Source organism: Coturnix japonica, chromosome 7, assembly GCF_054131305.1.
Source record: "Coturnix japonica strain WE chromosome 7, WE-NBRP24, whole genome shotgun sequence".
NCBI classification, from domain to species: domain Eukaryota; kingdom Metazoa; phylum Chordata; class Aves; order Galliformes; family Phasianidae; genus Coturnix; species Coturnix japonica.
In genome coordinates this window covers 10777826-10800108 of record NC_140669.1, presented here as the reverse complement: position 1 = coordinate 10800108, position 22283 = coordinate 10777826, and the positions used below count along the sequence as shown (strand labels likewise).

General features: G+C 37.9%; 1 long non-coding RNA gene across 3 annotated transcripts in view; it reads right to left on the bottom strand.

Annotated features, from left to right (window-relative positions):
* Nucleotides 1-19544, bottom strand: part of LOC107316760 (uncharacterized) — a 270762-nt gene extending 251218 nt beyond the window's left edge. For 2 of the 3 annotated variants that reach the window (XR_014947893.1, XR_014947891.1), the window contains exons 1-2: nucleotides 19409-19538; nucleotides 18671-18711 (exon numbers count right to left, since the gene is read on the bottom strand). This is a non-coding gene — a long non-coding RNA (uncharacterized LOC107316760). Of the gene's footprint in view, nucleotides 1-18670; nucleotides 18712-19408 lie in introns of all 3 variants that reach the window. The other variant, XR_014947892.1, reaches the window with a different exon arrangement.
* Between the last annotated feature and the right edge of the window lie 2739 nt (nucleotides 19545-22283).

Sequence of the window (22283 nt, the reverse complement as noted above, 5' to 3'; positions counted from 1 at the left end):
AAAAGATCTTAACTGTGTGTGTGTGTGTGTTGTCGTTTCCTTAGATGTCTGTAACCAAATTTCAGTGTTCAGTGGAAGTAATACATCTGTTTTTCAAGACAATTAAGTTATTAGATACAGATTAATTCAATAAACCCCACAGATGATCTGAGAATTCTGAAGTGTAATCAATAAACCTGGAATGTGAGAAATGGAAATTGGATTTGGAAGATTAACAAAGCCTGTCATTGAAAAATTGATTTTTTTGCATAAGTAGTTGTTTTAATCAGAAGTCCCAAGGGACCTCATGCAATAACCAATCAATAATACATGTTAGAAGGAAATATGAAGAAAAAAAAAAGAATAAATATTGAGGAGGAGGACTCCAAGCTTTCCTACCAAGCACACCAAAAATGGTCCTTTTATTTTAATAGCCTCCAGGGAAATAAAACCAGCTGCTTCTTTGCATACACACTGCAGAATACCATAAGTTCTTTAAAATTTCTTTAGCCGTAGTTCAAAAAGAATGGAAAACAGACTTGAAGAAAAACAAAACAATGTTACCCTACTACAGGGTCAGTACCACTGCTACAAACAGTTCCTCAGCACACTCACACTTTAAATCAACATTTCAGAGTGGAAATCTCTCACAGTTTGATTTACAACATGGAGGAATTGCTTTAGATGAGCAGGCTCTCAGGTGGTTTCTTCTTCTGTACTGAAGAACATTGTGTTTTTAATTCAAGCTTTTCTCATTCACAATAGCTATTTAAAGAAAGAAAACCCTTAACAGCTAAGGACTCCATAACTAGGCAGAAAAAGAAAAAAAAAATGAAGACATCTAAGGAGTATTGTTCTTTTTGTGCTAGAAACTCTAGGAAGGACAGACAATCCATTTATTTCAAATAATTTAGTTTTTAGTCTTATCACAAAGTCTTTCTTGGGCTAAGACAGAAAAGACAAGACTAGGGTGCAAGTGTGACAGCCCAAGTAGATAAGGTAGCTAAGATCATTTATTTATACAGCTTTTTTTATTAATCTAAGGCAAACAGAAGGGAAGCTTCATCCACCAGCTCCATAAATAAAGTGTCTAAGAATTAATTCTAAAAGCAATCAAATTTCCTTTATTTAGCTGCCTTCAGTGTCAACAAACTCTGAATTATGCATGGAGGCTATGATATCCTGATATTCACTTTCAGTGACTTTATTAAAAAAAACTGAGAGAAATCAATATTGGTTTCAGTACTGAAAAATGCTGGACAACTTAATGATCTGAGAAAGCAGCCAAAGATATTAAAAAGTCAGTGTCTGGTTGGGTTTTTGAAGATTCAGCATCCTCATGCTCCAGAAACTTGGTTCTTTAAAACTTGTATGTCTGCATTACACATTTGTAGAAATACCCTCAGAAAGACATTGCTGTTCTTGTTCCCTGTTGCTACTGTCTCCTTAACTTTGCTATTCACATTTATTGATTCCCATGTTCAGCTCTAGTTTGTCCCAACAATAGGGACCAGTGCTTAATTTGTTTAAAATGACTCCTAATTCATGACCTATTTCATTCTCCTTTCAAACCCATTTTATCTTTGTCCTCCAGGCAAGTCACCTCAATGCATTCTACTGCTGAATTAGTCTTCGGTGAAAAGGCAACCTTCAATTGCTTAAAACTTGTTTACCATATGGCAGCATCGCTTCTGTCTCATTAACTGTGTTGTAAGAAAGTTAATACACATTCTGCATACACATTTTCCCACTTTATTACATGGATTTCTACTGTTGAAATTTTTTTCAGCTTATTCTACTGTTTGCTTGGTCTATCTGCCTGGATGAGCTATTCTGACTTTCTGATCTTTTTGCCCTTCTCCGTCTCCACCTTTTCTCATGCATTTAGGGAAATTATATACATATATTATATAATTTATATAATTCACATGCATATATATATGTGTAGATAGAAAAAGATGGTCAGAGCTGTATTCTGTAGTCAAGATACATACCTTAGATTTATACAGTGGCACAATGATTTTCTGTGTTTTGTTACTTAATCCTCTGCTAATAACTTGCAGTATTAATTCATCAATTTGTTAGCTTACAAGATCTGAGTTCGAAGTGCATTATAAGCAACAAATTCTATACAGTTAAAAAAAAAAACCTTTGCCATGTTATAAGGCACACAGCTCAAAACGTTATAGATTTGGGTAAAATTTCACAACTACCCACTTAGAATTGCTAATATATTTCAGTAAAGCTCGGTATCATTATCAATGGAATAATCCTAAAATCTTCATCACTGAAACAGAGAAAGAATTAAATATCAGATCCAAAACAGAGGGAAGTAAGCCGGAGATAGAACTGGCAAGAGTCGGGAAAAAAAAAAAACAGTACTACAAAGTCAGCAGTGAATTTAAGCCAAAAAGCCCCAACACAATAAAAAGGACTTATTCAGAAAAACAAACAAACAAAAAACCAAAACAGCTGGACATGAAAGATGTTGGGGGTAATTTAGTAATTAAATGTAAAAGAATGTAAAAAGATCTACCTATCTTAGAAAATGGTAGTTGGAAATTGCAATGATACTTATCCACTTTGAGAGTCATTTAAGTAACATCTAGTTTCAAAAGTACAACTGACACTCATTATAGTTGAGCTCTAATTGCTTTGCGTTTAGATTTCTTTTCCTCCAGGTTATTCTCTTGGTAAGCTTAGAAACAGAAGTTCCTATCCCAATCTTCTATAACCTTTCATTACAGAATTTTGCCCTTAGATCACTAGAGAAATTATGGTGGTGTCAGCACAATCATACACAGGCAAAAGATTAGTGTTACTGCAGTAAGAGTGCTATCAGCAATATGCTGTCTACTTAACATTGACCTCGTATGCTTTGGTCCCTGTCTAAACCAATACTGCAGCTTGTACTGAAAGCCTTCTTTGGTCTGCCTTTGTTTTATCAACTTATCGTGTATTTTCCCAATATGAAATAACACAACCTAAGGCCAAATAAGATCTTTTGCCCTAACTAAGCAAACACTGCACTTAGGTCAAGCCTTTTACAGATGAGGAGAGCCTTGGTCAATGTGAATTTAAAGGACTTGAAGAGTTTCCATGGAGTTTTTACCTGTAGCCACAATAAAAACTTGAGATTAAGCCCAGAAGACCAATGGACTTGGGAGGAATTTGGCCTTGCCTTAAACTTTAATAATAATTTAATCAGAACTATCTAGGAATGCGAATGCTTCAGCATTATTAATTTTATGCCTATTCAACAAAAATGTAAGTGATAAATTCCTTATTCCTACTCACCCCCCCAAGCCAAAAACCTACCATCAGTAATTCTGAGACCTCATTCTTTAACTCCCCCTCCCACTCCTCACCATTTTTTGTTGTTTTAATAAAGGGGGATATTGCATCTGTGGAGACGTCTCTTCTAGGGTTAGGATCTGCCTTAGGCTTTTACTCCTGCCTCTTAAACACTGTACCTGTGCACCACAGAAGCAGCTGATCAGAGCATCAGTGCTTTGATTGCACTCTTGGACATGCATGAAAGGAGGGATCCCCTTGTGGGCAAATCAGCAGCTGGAAGCATTACAGAGAAAATTCTTATTCCACTGTACCACAGTTATGTATCTGTCCTCAGGCAAAATTAAAGTTCTGTATCTCCATTTCCCCAACTGCCTCAGAGCACCTCTACCTCAGGGCTATCATGAAGATTCATCTGTGTTAATTGGTAGATATTATACAAGCAGAAAGTTGTCAGAACTGTTACATTATATCACAGTGCATGTCACAGTTACCAGAAGAATTAAATGCTATATAAAGTATTTTTCTGGGTGTGTATATATACACATACACAAATCTAAAAATGACTATTCCATAGGTAGCATAGTTCTTCTAATAATGAAAATGAAATAAGAATCCTGATGAATCGCATACATATGGCTTACTTCAATAAAGCTTTCTGCAGAAACACTCCAAAGTTGCTAGCAACATTATTAATTAGAACTGCTAAGTGAATAAGCTTTCGTGCAAGTTACATGCAACTGATAACTTTTTTAATTGATTCACAGGACATTTTTGTTATTTTCTTGGATGGCCTGGCTTTACCCCCACCACTACCCAAAATGTAACTTCATATAGCCAAACTGAGACCAAAAAGAAAAAAGGGACTTACATGTGGCCTCTGTAACATGAAAGGAAAACACAGTGATTCATCCTACAAAGCTCCTAGTCTTTACTCAGCTACTACCAAAAAAATAATGTAATGTGGGAGTGTCTGCTACAGAGCCATCAAGCATAACAAGCTGGAAAGACGGATGGAATAAGCTAAGAAGGGACTTAGCTGTTTTCTCACTGCAATTGTTGTATTTGAGGTTTGCCACACAAGCTTTCACTGGGTGCATGCCTAGGTCATGAATATTTACATGGCCAAAGAGATGCGTTTCTGTCACTACTAGATTGTTCTGAAGGTGCATGCAAGTTAGTCCGACAGTTAAAAAATACAGATGATAATGAAGATTGTTTTTTCCTTGCATATCATGAAAAGAAAGAGCCACATAATGTTTTAATGAGCATATAAATATGTGAACATATTAAAGTTCTCATGAATAAAGTATGGGGAAAATGACTTCGAGCTCTATATCCAAACTGTAGCATGACAATTTCTTCACGCTTTGGATCTTCCAGTCCTTTCCTCTGGTGGCAAAGAGCCTCCAGGGCTCTATTCTTGCATTTGATTTTTCTCTTTTTTTATTTAAATTATTAGTAGTATTTAAAGTCAGTCATTCACAACACTGATCTCATCAGATATTTCCTTCTCTTGCCAAATAGCAGCATATTGTCTCACTATGCTGCATCAGAGCGCTGATTCCTGTAGCAAGCAGGTTGGGAAAGAACAGGGACTAAGTATGAAAGCCTCAGGATTCAGAGCATTCAAAAGTCTCAGAGATTCATGTGTTTATACAGCATACTGTATTTCCACATATTTTTTTAAGCACCAGATCACACCATAGTCTCACAAAGGCTAGGAACAGAGAAAAAGCCTCCTTAATTCTAAGAAACATTGGATTTCTCCAGTCAACATGATCCTTTTCACTACTACATTTGGCTCTGAGCTTTTCCTCAGCATTTATTTTTTTTTTTAAATTTTATTTTACTTTATTTTGGATTGCTCATTATATAGGTTGTATATTTATGTAAGTATATATAAATGTAAGTATACACATTTATATAATTTTCTTCACATACCAAAGAGCCATCAGCCTTTGGTAATAAGAGAAACTAACAGTCTAGTGAGTCACTAAGCAAGCACATACTGCATTAAGAGTTGTATACTGTTTCGGATACTAGACTTAGATGTTCTCCTCAGTCTTCAAATCACAAAACAGATGCCTTCATTGTGAGTCTTAGACAAAATACAGTGCAGTTAACATATGGCATAATCCCTGTCTGATATTTAATAGGACCTTATTTTTAAGCTAGAATAGTTGATCAGAGTATTTGTAGTCTGTGACATAAAATATGCATCATAATTTCCACTATGATCTTGGTAGCTAGGAATTAACTAGTTGTTCTAAAGGCTTATTTTGCTGAATAGCTTATATAAAAATCATAGAAATGTCTACACTAGAAAAGATCTTCAAGATCAGGAAGTCCAGCCATCAACCTGATCTAACAATTCCCACCACTGAATTATGTCCTAGTGCTACATCCTTATATCTCTTAAATACCTCCAGGGATGGACTTCTTCCCAAAGTTTACTTTTTCCCCTCAAAAAACCTGTAAGTTTAAAGTAAGGTATTTTTTTTCCAGCTTTGTTTTGTTTGTTTGTTTGTTTTGTTTCTCCTCCTTTCAAATAGGCCATTTTAAATGGTCACAAACTGAAACAAACTTTTTGGGGAGCTAGCAATTCTCTAGTATCTATTGAAGTTTTCTCAAACTAAGAACAAGATTAAGAACATAAGTAATCAGGATGTAAACTAATAATACACAAATCAAGATACCCCACTGAACAGCCTCTCTTCACTACACTGTGTTTCCTTTGCTGCACTTAATTTTGTTAATTGGTTTTTCTTTGTTGGTTTTAAATCACACTAGGAGTGCAGAACTCCTTTAAGATCTTCAAGTGATCTAAGAGAACTACAGCAATTAACAGTTCTCAACAGTGTTCCCCATGAAGTAACTGGGATTGATTTATGACTGGGCTAGAATTGCTAGCAGATACACAGCGTAACTTAACAGTTCACCATCTTTATTAGGAGACCAGAATAAAATCATTCAGGCTAGTACCAGTTCAATTGAGACTTTCAATATCCATAGATATTGAGAACATATGTTGTTCTTCACAGTGTTGTATGAGCACTATCAGTTGGAATTTCTGTCAGTATAATCTTGTCATGCTTCCATTCAGTATTTTACTTGAACTAAACACACCAGGATTCCTCTTCTCCCTGCTCTGCTCACATGTATAATGCTCAGCACAGCAGAGTTCCTACAGTCTGGGGTATGGGAACATTTCTATACTTCATACTGAAAGACAAACAGTAAAAATGGAAACAGCCTAGAGAAAGCCTGGAGCTAGCAGGCAGATTCCAGCTGGAAATCACCATCTCGGTACGCTGGAGCACAGAGAGATGAGCTCCAAACAGTACATTTCTGCATTTCTGGACTAGAAATGAAAAAATAGAGGAGCCTGTCATTAAAAGGAAGAAGAAAACAAAAGAAAAGTAAAAGTAATCAAACTAGGCAAGATCTCCAAAACAGGTTCAGCTCACCTGTGATAACATGGGTTGTATACATTCAAACTTAAATACTGATGATTCCCAAAACTCCTGCTGAGTAGAGATGCATTTGTCAAACAGGGCAAGCAGATATGCATTTGAGATTTCTCTTTCCATGCAAAGAGAAGTTGAATGTTGTTAAGAATATATATATACACACACACACACACATTTACGAGCATTAGTGGACAGAGTATACTGGATTAAGTAACAATAACCATAGAGCACCTTGCACAACATGGTATCAAAGCTTTCTCAGGATCTCTCCAGGTTTCCTTCACAGAAATTATGACAGAATCTATTCATAATACAGGATAAGTTGTTACCATCTATATTATAACATGATACAAAATAATCTGTATGTTGTTGCTGATTTTCCTATATTAATTCTATTTATATTCTTTCCATTGCTACTCTTAATAAAGTTCTTTTTATGTATTTTTCCTTCACAAAAGGCACCTTTTCTTAAAGAAAAAAAAAGAAAACTAACTTTGTAAATACTGTTCCCAGTTTAGATTTGAAAGCTCAGTATAGACCTGCAGTATAAATAACACCTTGGTAACTCAGATGGTCAAATCCAATTATTATATTCTGGGTAGAAATACAGCCACCTGCTTGAACAAGTGCTGAGGCTAATGTATTCCCTTTGTGAGTCTGCCATGTCACTTGATACCATCATATTGTACATAAGCAGTTTAGATGACTCAAAACTACAGGGGAAAGGAGGTGGTTCATAAAATCCCCAGTAGAAGAGACTTAACTTTTTTTCTGCACTCTGATGTTTATTAAGTCTAGTACATGTGAGCTTTTCTCTCTCCAGTGGCTGCAGCCACCTTCATCTCAGTGCTGGTTTCCTCAGCACAACCTCTACATTTCTCCTGCCAAATATTCCACTGGCCAGTAAAGCACCTATTCACCTGGGCAAGGGCAACTCATGATGCTATGAGGAACACTGAGCATACAAAGGACATGCAGGTAAAGCATCTTACAACAGAACAAGTAGGCCACAAATACATTCATATGGGAAAGCAGCAAAAATTACAACTCACAGCACTGAAATTCTACAAAAGTCTCATCTTTCACTAGCAAATTCAAAGGCATCTCATCATCCTTTTATTTTTAAAGCAGGGTTTGATCTGTTTATGAACAGTGCTGTATATAGTAAGATTGGACTTCAATACTCAGGAAAAATATCCAGTTATGTATTCCCCTGAGATTACAGGACTTTGTTTTTAGCTAAAGTGAATTGCATAGTCCCACATGGGGTTTCAAACTCTAATGCTTCTAGTTCATTTTCTAGATATTTCCAACTCTTCCAGCATTTCTCTTCTACCTGGAGTGAGAGTTTTAAATCTTTCAATCCTTTTCCTCTGTCTGAGCAATAAGAAAATCTGAAATATTGTCACAGTTCTTTTATTTGGGTACTTCATGGCTGAGGAGCAAACCTGAAAGCTTAGTTTGGCCAGTGCTGGTTCAGTTACACACATCTGAGTTTACGGAGAGGTTGGTATCATCATACTGCACAATGTAGGCTTTCTATTTCTAATGTTAGTTTTCCTAAACTTGCTTCTACCATCCCACAAAGGATTCTGTATATAGGAGAGCCTCTCACCCCTGTGAGAGAGGGAGGAAAACCATAAGCTGGAGCTGTGGACTTTACTCCATCTGTCCCATGGAAAGCATGCTGCACTGTATTTTTACAAGACATGACATATCCAGTGTTACTGTTCTCATGTTACCTGAGACACAGAAGCTACACCCAGAAAGCCAGGCAACCATAACTACAAATGGTGAGATAGTGCTGAATTGCTTACTGATAAGCAAAACAAATGAAACAACCCTCCCCCACAAGGAAAAAAAAAGGAAAAGAAGCAGCAGCCAAGCAAACCAAAAGCCCTCAGAAATGTAGCCTACAAATAAGAACAGCCACGCAATCAATTAGGATAATGGCAGAGCAGGCAAAGCTGTGTCACACTCTGCAGGCAACAGAGTAATGAGCTTTGCCACAATAGTATCTCACTTTGCATTGTGACTTCCGCTCACGTTTTCAGAGCAGAAAAACTTCCTAGAGGATCTGGGACAACTTCTTGCAAGATATCTGACTCATAATCTTGCAAGCACCTTCTGTAGTCATACCCTGTTTTTGTATCAGTGTGTAAAGTACTGTGTCCTACAGCACTCAACTACTTTTCTTACACAATGCTCTAGCAAAAGCAAAGCAAAACAACACCAGGAAACAAATACCTCCCATCTCTGATGATGAATTTGCAGTCTAAGTACAAGTGAAAGAGTCCAAGAAGTAATAGGCTCCTGCTACAGAAAGGAAGAGACAGACTGGTCACTGATAAAAGCTTCCTGAATTCAAGTAGCAAAGCACTAGAACCAATTCCCTAGGAAAGGTGCTGGCAGTTTTCTCACTGGGTGTTTTTATGAAGACAGACACAGGCAGATCCTGCACTGAGACAAGGAAAAAGAAATCCCTTTAGTTCAGTTCCCCCCATGGTTTAGTGGGAAAGGGCTAGAAGACGGTACTAATCAAAATCATTGGCCTCCTGTGAGCAGAGAAACACTTCACCTTCACCTGACATTAAAATGTAACACAATTGCTTGGTCTCTTTAATAGCTTTAGTCATGATTTGATATGAAAGCAATATGATGGAATGTGCATGGTTAAGGAAAAAAACACAGCTATTTCCCACACACTGTTTATGAGCATTTTCAGAAATTGCACAGGTTCTCTTTCCCCACAGGGAAGACATGCTGTGATTTATGGACTGTAATAGTGAGCTTAATTGGAAAGGAGATATCATTGTTGACAGCTTTGTCTTCATCTAGTAAATAATGGAATAAATCTGCAGGGAGCACTTATTCCCCATCAGGATTTTGGACAGTGACTTTTGGAGGCCACACACTTTCTAATGCATTTGCAGTATAGCCTGCATGCTGAGGCTGCTGCCACTACATCTGTGAACAGCTGTCCCTGGAGCCCCATTTGTTTCATCAGTGAGGTTGTCTGCACTCAGGATAGGAACTGAGTAGCAGAGGGGAGGAGCGCTGGACCATGATGCAGATATCCATCTACATTGCACAATGGGGTGTCAAGCAGGCAACCCCAGCCCAAGAACCTTGAGCCTTCTACAAAGGCTTTCTCTCAAGCTTACCTTCACTGTTTCTGCCAGTATCACACGACCTCATATCAACAGTTACATGACAGTTTGCAAAGCCAAGGGGTACAAATCAGTCCTGCCAGGCAAGGTAAGGTAACACATAAGTCATCTTATGCATTACACAGAAACAGAATTCACAGTTCAAGGGCAAGACTGTAGATTTTTAGGTGAGGGGAAAAACAGAAGAAAAAAAAAAAAAAAAGAAAAAAAGAAAAGGAAGATTCATTGAACAACTCAAGTATGAACTATTACACTCAATTACACTATGATTTGCACCATATGAATGAACCATATACTTCACCACTACTGTGTACTCCTTACACTGGCAAGTACCACAGATACTGTGGACTGTAGAATAAGCTGGTGGATGTCACATCACGTCAGCCCTTAGCCCTGAAAAATGAGCATGTCTGACCCCTTTCAAAATGCTATCTGAATCATACTGGTGAAGTAATATGAAAACAACAGCTAAGAAACAGTGGGATGTTACTCTAAGCTCTGTTGCATTCCTGAAGATCTGTTCCCATTTTGAATGGCACTTCATTAATTTTACTTTACTTTTAAGCAGAAAGCCATGAAATTAACACATAGTAAAGTAAGAAGTGTTTAAGTAAATTCTTCAGAAAGTTCAAGTTCTAATTAAATTCTTTTTCCTAAAAGGAAAGGATATATCAGAAATATATTAACTGTGTGCACAGACATTGAGATGCTGAATTACCCTTCTTAACTGTTGTTTAAAAACATATTAGGAGACAGGAAAATATGAAACATCAAGATTAGAGCCAATCTCTGTCTATCTAGAAAAATAAGTAGGATTTAAAATAGAGAAATATTAATAATGGAAGTCCTTACATCTTCTGAAAATTCTGATGGCCACCACTATTAGATACAGAATATGGATGACAGAGACCTTGGCTCTGCTCTGACCCTGCAGTACTCAATTATACCTATCCCTATAGATGCCATATGGAACATGGACCCGATAGTAAAAAACAGCAGCTGCAAAAGGGAGTTAAATGGCCTCGTAGGGTGCAATTCAAATAAGGAGTGTGAATAAAGATCAACAATTTTTAAAAATACAAAACATTTGTAAAGAATTGCATGAGGGACAGTCAAGAAGCACATGCTACTCTCCTCTTTACTGTTTTGCAAAGCATCCCTAATGTCAAGGAAATCTCTGCCACAAGAACACAGGCTGACCACTGCAATAGCTAAGGCATAACACTTTTCCCCCTAAGAAACAAAAACAATTACAAAAAATCTCTAAAACACAGGGAGATCAAAAAACACCTGATTGAACTTCAGCATCTAGGTGAAGAATCAAATTTCCCTACCTACATTCTATCAGAGTGAAGCCTTTGGAGGAAATCAGAGATTTCTTCTCCCCCTCCTGCCCCCCACAATGTTCTTATGCATCCATGTTGCTAGAAAATGCCTGTCTATTGGAAGGTAAATAGACAGTGATTTAACATTCCTTGCATTCATAACAATAATGCGAAAGATCGTTAGTGATGATTCAGATCTCATAGCATGTCTCATCAGAAATGCCTTGCCAGCTCACACATCTAATTATTTACTGATACTCATGTATTAAGGGGGCAGTTATCGCATCTTTGGCAAGCACCTTCCTTGTATTCAAGGAAAATCCTCCTTCATCTTTCCACTGCCCCGTTTCCCATTCCTTCCCACACCTACCCTTTAATCTTTATTTCAGCAGCCTCAACTCCCAGAAAAGTAGGTGACAGAAGCAAGTGGCAAAATTGTTTTTCCTGCTTCACAATAGGTAATTTCTTGCAATATCAGTTTAGCAACAGGAGGACAATAAAATGTTATCCGGGAAAAGCATGACAGAAAGAGAAATAAGCAAACAATTTATTGCAAGGGCTAAAAAGGGCACGGGGAAGTCCTCCCTTTTCTGTGTCCCTCAACTCAGCAGTATAACAGCTCAATACAGAAATACTCCCCTCTCTTAGATCCTACAGTTTAAAGTTCAGTAATGAGCTCTTACTTGGAAAATGGGAGCATCCACATCACGAAACACAAGCACTTAGCATCTATCATTTCAATGAGATATGGGACTTAGAGTCTGGTTCAAAGAAAGTATCCCAATATTAGAAGCAGTATTTCCAAAAATGCCTGCCTATTCTCAAGTGGCAGCACAGAAATACAGGGTTGTTGACTCGCTGCTTATTCAGTTTCTGCTTCTACTGCTCACCACACAAAAGCCAACCTTCTATGGACTAAACAGTTGCATGCATATGTACTTCCAGGTATCTCTGTGAGAAATTTGTACGTTGTATGTTGATTCAGTTTTATCATAGAGAGTGAATTTGGGATCTTAAAAAGGGAAGTACTTATGCTCTATCACCTTCACCAAGCGGGGAGGTTTTCTTTGATAGAAATGGAGGATCTGTCTTTTCCAAAGTGCATTTTAAGGGTTTAAATACTGAAAGAAGAAAGATCAACGTGATCTTCAGTGCTTGGCAAATCACATAGATCATATCCTCATTGCAAATCTGTATTAATCCCAAAGCACCCTCTCCTCCACTGTGATTAGAAGTATCAGGGAGATTTCTCCAGTGAAAGTTACTGTTGGAACTTTTCTTTCCTTGAAATTTGTTATGCCTTTATTTGTGAGGTACACAAACTGTAACCTTCGCACATCCACCAGCAAGCAGTCAGCTAAGTCCTATTAATTATGCCTTAGTTCTTAAATTATTATTTAATAATGGTAGAAGTTCTCCTGGCTTAGAGTATTAAGTGCCTTCATTTAATGGGTATTTAATCCAGTTTTCAGGACAGATATTACGTGCTCTTTAAATACCACACTGACTTTGAAAATTGAGTGACTGACTCCAAATTGCTTAAGAAACACATGCAACTACAACCTAATCCTAATGTTTAAAGGAGTGGTTCACACCTTCTTGCTGACATTCAGATAGAATAGCTGGAATTTACACACATACTCCCAATTAATCAACATACCCTTTGTTTGACTGAGATAGATACAGCTCCTTCAACCCCCCAGCAAATCCTCCTGATGGTGACAGATGCCTGTCACATCCCACAGCAGCAAACCAAACTCCCCATCTCATCCTTTATCAACATATTTCCCCATTTGTACCAGCTTGTCTGATGAGCGCTTCAGGTTCATGTTCACTTTTACTGTAAATGCAATCCTAGAAGACAGCTGATTGCAAACAACCTGCAGTTATCTTAAGACATTAACTAGAGATAACTGTCTGCTTCCTGGGGGTTAATAGAAAAGGCTCTAAGTAGGGAATGTAAGTAGAAAAACAGCATCCCTTATTACTTGCGCTGCATCTTGCACTCAGAAAAAAGGGAATTCAAGTAACTAAAGATTTAACAGAACCTATGCAGTCAGAAACAATCTCAGCTGCATGCAATAACTCCACCTGGTGATTCTCAACATGATATGGTCAGAATTAAAGCTGTTTGTCATAAAAGATAGGGGAGCATTGCTGTTATGCAAACTAAAGGCCTAATTTGCAATGTAAGCAGCACAGTTCTGCATATAATAAGCCCTTCAGTTTGCTTTTAGGATTTGACATGACCCGTAGATCACATTTCAGACTTAAAACATTTATAAATTGGAAAATAGAATTCATCTTGTCCTCAGAATATGTACTAAAGGCTCAGTAGAGTAGTAGAACTACATATATCCCACAGGAGATTAAATAGTTATTAAAATATCTTCTAAATTACCATATTCACAGGCAGAATATAAAAAGCATCATCCCTTCCTTAATAACTTATTTTCTATTTTTCAGAAACAGAAAACTGTGCAGCTGACATTTTAAGCGCAAAGCTGAGAAGCAAATAGATCACCCCTCCCCCTTCTAAAGCACTGATCCCAAAGACTGTCCAAACATATCCTTCAGAGGAAATTGATTTTTGATACTAGAGCCAGACTATTGTGAACTGAAAGGGAGAGTATTGTTATCCTATAGCTGTAACAATACCATTTATCACACCTTTCAGTCTGAAAGGAGCGGTGCTGAGCTATATATATATATATATATATTTGCTTCTCACACAGCATCCTTAATGCAAGAAGTCTTTCAAACACTCCAAAGAACCTCACAGACAAAGATGGATCTAATTCTCTACAATATATTGTCAAAGCATCTACCTTTAATTGGCACAGACTCAGAATTGTATGTGTGCACAAATCCAAGGCATGTATTTAGACTTCAACTTCTACAAGTTCTGTTAGAGAGTTTCCTCAGTCTTTTCCTAACTGATACTGTCATACACTCATTGGCAACCTGATATAACCTGTGGAAAAATCTCATCTATTTCTATGTCACAATAAATAAACATTAAAATAATAATAAAGAAAGTTTACTTTAATATCTTCATGTTACAAAAACTCTTACTGATCTGCAGAAGACTGTCTTTGGGGTTTTTTTTGTGGTTTGCTTTTTTTCGGGGGGGGAGGAGCAGGCATTCAAGTACAAGGGCAGTAAGATACTGGCACAGGCCGCCCAGAGAGATGGTGGAAGCCCTGTCCCTGGAAACACTCAAGGTCAGTGTATAGTTGGAATAATACAAGTGTATAATTGCAATTGCAGTGTAAATAGATAGCCAAAGGATATCTAAGAAAAGACTCACCAATGCTGAGGCTTTCAGTTGAGATAGATGCTCATCAATGATGAGGCTCACCACAAAAACTCCACAAAGGAGCAATTTCCAGAAAGAGATGCTACCTTAGTGGTGGTCAGCCCTTAAATGGGATCTAGGAGAGGTAGAGTCAAGCTCCACCCCTTCCGGAAGCACAGCTGAATTACCTTCACCTGTGCTCCCACAGCTGACTCGTCGCTTGCCTCACATTTTTAATCAGAGGTTCAGGCTGTGATCAACAGTTTCCCTTACAGTCGGTCTGGAGGGGTTTTGAGGACTGATGGAACTGTCTCATCTGCTCACAGCAGAGGGTTACACCAGGTGACCTTCAAAGGTCCCTTCCAATTCAATTGATTCTATGAGTAGGAAACTCATCTGACTGGGAGAAAGTCTCAAACACCTTTTAGTATGGTGATTTACATCTTTCAATTCTGTGTCATTGCTCTCTGAAGAATAATCTAATTAATAAAATACCACTGGATAAATGCCTCTTTGTAGTGAGGCACGAGATAAAAATACAATTTTATTATTATTTTTTTAATTTATCTATTTATTTTGCCTGCTTGTAGTGTGGTTATGTGGAGTACAAGGTAAGTACTTACTACAGGCATCATTTAAATGGAAGGTAAACATTCCTGATGACCACTAAGGAAGACTTTAATTAGTACAAATATTAGAGAACTGCTCATTGGAAATGAAAGAAGCAGGATTTATAATGACTGCATTTGTCACTGGTTTGTTTCTGTCCCAAGTCACTCAAAAGTTAGAGAAGTAGATAGAAGAGCTCTCTGCAACACTGAGCTGAGCAGAAGCAACAAGGCATTAATTTCTTGCAGCAGCACCGTCCTGGTTCATTTGCTACTGCAGTTATGCCATTCACAGCTACATGCAGCATTTCCTTGTTACTGCACGAAGTCATGACCCAACACTAATGCTGAGTGACTGCCCACAGTAATCAGTTTGAAGGCTTCAGAAGCATTGTCCACCTTAGTCTGATGCACTATTTTCCAGCAATTATTTCCTTGTAAAGGATCAATACTACTGTGAACAGTAAGTAACACATACCATCTCCCCGACACCATATCAGAATCTCTTGTTAACACTTCTGCTTCTTCAGCAGCAACTGGATTTATCATAGCTAAGTTTAGGTATCTAAAGGAAGTTTATCAGCTTACTGGATCACAATCAACAAAAAGAGATAGGAGCCTCTAGAGATCAATTAATGTCAGAGACATGTAGTACGGACTCGCTCTGTAAACACTTTTTTTTGCCTATGACAAGAGAAGACTAATCAAATAGTTTGGACTACACAATTCTGTGGTTTTCCCTAGACCTTCAGTAGACAATCCATGCATTTAAAACAGATAAAGAATGGACACCAAACATTTTACAACTTAAGCATGATTCTTACAAGCAAGTAAATGCAAGTTTAGGATGAACACACCAAGAAACTGAAAGTTGCCAAATACTGTCCAATGAATAGCATTATTCCACTAAACAACAGTAAACATGTCTCTTTCATTCACAAAATAATTTCTGAACTACTTCACAAGTTCTACCCTTCAAGAATCTTATGGTAAAGAACTCAGTAACAGCAGTCTTAAGCATAGTAACACTTCTCAAGGCTGCAGCGCCTGTAGTCATTACAGTAGAAATATCATACCCATATATAAAGCAGATGTAAGCACATTCATTTTTATTCCTTGCAACAAGTCCAGAATGAGTTCATAAAAAGATGGAAATTGCATGCAATGCCATTATATCAAACATGAAAACTTGACATTTTCTGTAGTTAACAATAAATTACTCCCAATGTTTGTCTGTTGTAGAAAAGTCACCTAGAAGAACCAACCTCACATTGTCCTTCAGTTATTTCAGATATAACAGACCATGGAAAGCATTCAATGACATGTATGCACACCAGATAACTTTGTATTCTAAGACAGAGAGAGTGGTATTGTCAAAGATAGGAAAGCCTACACACATGCAGCATATGTCATGAAGTCAGAAAGGACTGGGTCACTTTCAGCCATCCTGAGAGCCAATCTCTCCCTTTTCCTATCAAGGATAGAACAGTTGAATTCTCCTTTGGAAAAGAAAAACCGTCTGGCAGACGAAGATGAGAACTCACCCATAACTGTGTTAGTATAATTTCAAGCTTGATTATGATAAAGAATATTTCTTATTATTATTTATAGACAGAGATAAAGCAGAACCTATGGTGTTTTCTGGAACAATAAAGAGACAAATAGCCACATTCAGAACTTCCTTGCACTTTGTGAAACTTCTGGGAAAACCTGTTAAGTTCAGCAGAGATAAATGAATTCATAGCAGACTTTTGAAATCAATCCCCCTCAATGTAAACATTCTAAGAACTTTGTTTATTACTCATACCATCAAGGAATTACTGTCATCTAAGCTTCTGCAATTCTTTAGTATGCATTTGCTTGATGTGTTCCACACCCAGGATTCAGGGGGGTGGAGTGTGCTGGTTCCCTCCCTTCTCTTTGCTCAGGAAAGGGCAACCAGAACCATGACTTGAAAAACTTGAAGCCTCTAAGGAACAGGAGATAACACCAATTTGGCATTCAATATTGTTTAATTGGGGCAAGTGTCTTCATCAATGGCTATTTGGAGGGAGGACGAAAGGAGGCTGAACTGTGACTGTCACCCACAGCTGCTAATTTGTGCTGTGAGATGGAAAAATATCAACTGCATTGCTAATTTCTGTATTATGGAAATTAATCCTCTCATTTGCGCAGCAGGAAGCCAAATTACACCATCACACGCTCAAATAAATCTGACATTTTGAGAATCTGACACTGCAGCACAGCACTAGTTCCAGCAATACCTCCCACCTCACAGAGAGAGTAAAAAGGCATCTTCTGCAAAGACACCGATAGAAAAGCAACCAAATCGTCAGCTGATGATATCTGGCAGAGTTCTCCAGGTTTGAATCAGCTATCAGATAGATGAACAGCTATCATCCAACTGCCAGAAATGCAGAATATAAGGAAAGGTGCACTTGTGGATCAGGCAGGAAGAAATATCTTTCCAAATTAAACCCCCAGAGCTATCACACCTTCAAGTTCCATCCTCAGGTGCCCCAAGCATGGGGATTCATATCTACCATGGGGAACTCTAGTCCTACTACACATTCCAACAGTCAGAACACAGCTAACATAGGGAAGATAAGTCTACGTGCAATGACAAAGCACTGAGTTCTATTCTCCACAGGAGTCATGTTGCCTGTCACCTGACTTGACTAAGAATTGCAAAACACCTGAGGAAGGTTACATTGTCTTTTTTTTAACTTAGTTTTATGTTGTTAAATTTAATTATTAGTCTGAATTTCATGTCAAATTTTCATATTAATAATAGCTTCCCTGATAGGGGAATCTCATCCACATGCTGATTTTCTCTCATTCATTCCTCTCTCCCTTGTGGATCCATTCCTCTCAGTCTTTTATTTTTAAGAAGCAAAAACTTAAGACATAAAAAGTGTACTGTAAAAAAACATACAACTTCATTTCTTAAAAACAAATAGCCACAAGAACAGCCATATTTTTTCTTGAGTCATTGATGAGCAAGGGATACTCAAAGTTAGTGTGCATCTGAGCACTTTGTACAATCTTAGCTGCTGATTATGAGCAGCCTGATTGTAACCACCTAACACATGAAGCTTATATCCAAGGCACACCTACATATCTCCTCAAACTCCTTTGAACTATTCAAAATTGAGCCTTCTCTTACAAAATGCAATAAAAAAGACAACAAGGATCTTTCACAGCAAACAGAAACCACACCTGCCAATTGAAGTCTAGCAAGGTGTTGCTTGCAGCATTAGCGGGTGCTATTTGTGACAGCATTTGCTTCTCCCTGCTGAGCCCTGACACAACCCACCCTCACTACCTGTCACTCAGCATGGTGACAACCTGAGAATATGGGCTTCAAAGCACTGCACTGACAGAAGCCTGTTTCTCCCCTCCCAAATTAAACAGAGAAAGGTCAAAAAGTGTCAGCTTTCAGACATCAAACAGCTTAGAAATTTTATCACGTAGCCCCCAAGATTTACTTTCTATACTTAGAAATGTAAACATATGTTCTCACCTGACTGCAGGAGCTTGGGCCTTAGGAAAACACGCAACAATCTGAAGACAATAACAAAATAGAGAGTTAGCATAATCACCTGACATTTTATTAAAAATAGATCGTATTTTATTTATTTGCAAGAATTTCCCCCACCCTCTGTAACCTGCCTAGGAGTCAGTTTAGTATAACATTCTTTGTAGTTTGTTCTTCCTTACAGACACATAATTAAGAAGTGATCTGCGACCACATGCCTTAAATAAAAGGCAGCTGCTCATATGATCTGCTCATTAAATGCTGCATTCCAAATGCATACAAAGATGCCAAGGTAATTAACAAGGCACAAAAGCTTTTGGGAGTTAAAGATACAATAGGAGCTGGGTTGAGACTGCTCTTTGCATTTATAGGGTAATAGCAAATCTATGAAAGTAGATTTAAAATCTCTTTACTCCTCAAAATACTGTTACAGAATTATTCTCATTGAAAAAATATAATTTATTTCCTACACTTATAGGTCCTAAAAGAGTAGTTTTACTACTTCTATGATATGCTCTTTCTCCTCTCAAGACTTCTCAATAACATCTTATGGAAGCACTCAAACATCTATGAACGTATGAAGTTTTATAGTGTAACAAGACCTTTTTACATCAGCTACCATCTCCAAACTTCCCACCCTGTCTTCCCTAACCACCTCAACCTCTATACTTTCTTCATATGCTATACTACAGCCCTTATTTTCCCAAATATCTATACAGTTACCTCACGTGGAATCAATCTCATTCTCAGTGTTATTTCACTCAAGGAATTATTTTCACTCAAGGAATCACGGACAGAGAATTTAGCTGTGCTGAGATAGATGTCTTCTCACAGGTGCAATCACTCATCCTTTAAAAAGAAAGAGAAGAGGGTTTTCCATCGACTGGTTCATCAAACATGTTTTACAGCTTTCTCAGTTTTTATTTCTTGTTATGCACAAGGCCAAATTCCTGGGTTGCTGCCATCTCCTCAGTAGCAGGCATATCCTTCACTATTTTTCTCCCATGAAAACCTGAGATTTAGTAATGCAACTGAAAACTAAGCAAAAAATGTTAGGAGTGAAGTTTCATACAGTAATCATGGTGCCAGCTAGAAAATGTCCTGGGGAAGGCTGAGAGACAATGAGATGCTCAGTGAACCGGCCAACTCCTGTTTTTTTGAGGCAGTCCACTTGGACTCTATCCCAGACGCAGACATCTCAGATGGCTTTCTAAGATTATGAGGGATGAATGTGGGCCTCGAGGTTGTTTTCAAATCTAGCTGTATTCCAATGGCCAAGGTCAGTAATAAACAACTCCCTTTCTCTAGAGTCAGGAAGAGAGCATAACATGGAGATGAAGGAATTTTATAACAGGCCTAAGCTGCAGAATGTCTCTTTTCCCTTAGGGTGCCTGGTCCTGAAGGCCCTTCAAAGACTGAAATGCAATTCCTATATGCTGACTTGCTAAGTTTTCATCCAGAGAGGAAAAAAGAGAGAAGAAAAATAAAACACCTCACAGTTGTGTCTGTCATACAGAGAAATAATAAATACCAGATATAGATTTTTTTTTCTTCAAACAAAGCAAAGGGGACTGCAAAAGCATAAGTCTTCCTCTCATTTCTTATCAAAACTTAAAAAAATGAGCTGATCCGCAGCAATGATAATAGCATTAATAAAGATCATGGTAATGAAAAGGTATGCACTGTCTTAACAAAGACTGAAAACAAAATATCCTCCTGAATTTGAAAAATGTGAAACATGGGGGAAAAGGAAACAAATGAGCACTTCAAAAGCAACAACAGACATAGGAGATAAGTAATCTTGGAGACCACTGAAGTCAGGAAGAACAAAGAATATAAAAAGAAGAGATGGATTTCCGAATCAAGTGTAGAGAGACCTGAATGAATCTGCAGAGTGAAACAATGACAGTGAGGAGATGACCATGAAAATATTTAGTAGCCTTTCAGGAAATATGAAAAGCTCAGTGGTTTCAGATATAATTTTTCAGTGCCTGTCCATGGGTTTATTGCTGTGCCCAGGCAGAACCAAGAGCTGTCAGCATTGCACAGCAGCTGCATGCAGCTCAGGGCAGGGAGCATATGTTGGTGCTGTCAAACTGCTGGATGCAGTGGGATCAGAGCAGCTCGACTTGTCCAACAGTAACCTCACAGGCTGAAGATACTTATGCATTAATGCACTATGTTCCAATTGGAGACACAAACCTCTGGAATAATAACTCCCTGTCCCAAGCTTCTTTAGCCAAAAAGTGATGTCTGGCTTGTATAATACACTGAGATAGCTGGTAGGAGTAGCACTGACATTATTCCATTTCAGCCACACTGCATATTTTTTCATTGTTGTCACTACAGTGTTTGGTTCTTACCTCAAGGACTTATTCTCTGCATTATATATGAGGAATTTACTCTGCCAGAGAATGTACTCCCCTGTGTCAACCACCTTTTGTCCCCAGCGGCCTCATTAAAAAAAGAAATATTAACTTAAAGCGAGCACGTTAAAAAATGGAAACACGAAGAAAATAGCTGAATAATTCAAACTGCTCCTCAGTCATCATGATCATTATAATGCATATAACCCTAATCTGGTTTGCATTTTTGAAGATGCACTCAATGATTTCCTTTTCCACAACAGTTCCCAGATAAAGCAGACAATTATCTGTACCACAACAGTTCCAAAGTTTTCTGAATGCTGCTTTCCCAGTCTCCTAAAAACCTCACCTCAGAGCCTGGGAATCAAATTGCAGATTGCAAATTTTGATTCATCAGAATTTCTGCAGATGATGCAACTGCAGTGTTGGGGTTCAGTAAAATCTCAGACAATTATTACAGTGGTTCAGCCCTCTCACACTGCTTTACATTCTCATCACTCTGGTCATTCACTTTCCAGCATCCTCCTGCTCAGGAGATACACCAGCAGATATTTAAAAGCGATCAGAAAACGTCTCATAATAAAGCTGCTGACTGCAAAAGAAATGCAGTGTTTTGGATGATGAGAGTCTAAGATATTTCTGGAGCACTGGGTCACTTCCTCCACTGAACTGCTTTGTCTCTTGCAGTATGTAAAATATGACTTAAGTTTTCATGAGGTGGCTACTCCTACAGTAACGAGAGTCCCATTTCCTGCTATGATCCCATGCCTTTGCATTGGCAGAAAAAATTCAGTTCTCATTTCTCTAAGTCATTCACTTTCATGAACACACAGATCCCACCATATAAATGTGACAGATTCTTTCCCATTTTGTCAGAATATCCAGTGCTGGTGATTTAGTGCTTGGAAACAGCTCTGAAACCTCTATGCACATCTTTTTGGTAGCTTGGAAAAATATCTGTGAGGAGACTTGCAACGATAAATCAAATTGTGAGAGACTTTACTAAACTAGAGCTATTTTTATAGCATTTAGATGATACCACAACACTTAAGCAGAGTTTAAATGATTGAACAGGTGATGAATACCCCAGAGGAAAAGCCATTAGGCAGTTTTAAATCCATAAAATAACAGTATTATGCGCTATAAAGAGCAACAAGATGTCCTTTTCTTTCTTTTCTAATACAATCTTCATCAGATTACTCCTATATATTCTTCACAAGGCATTTTATAAA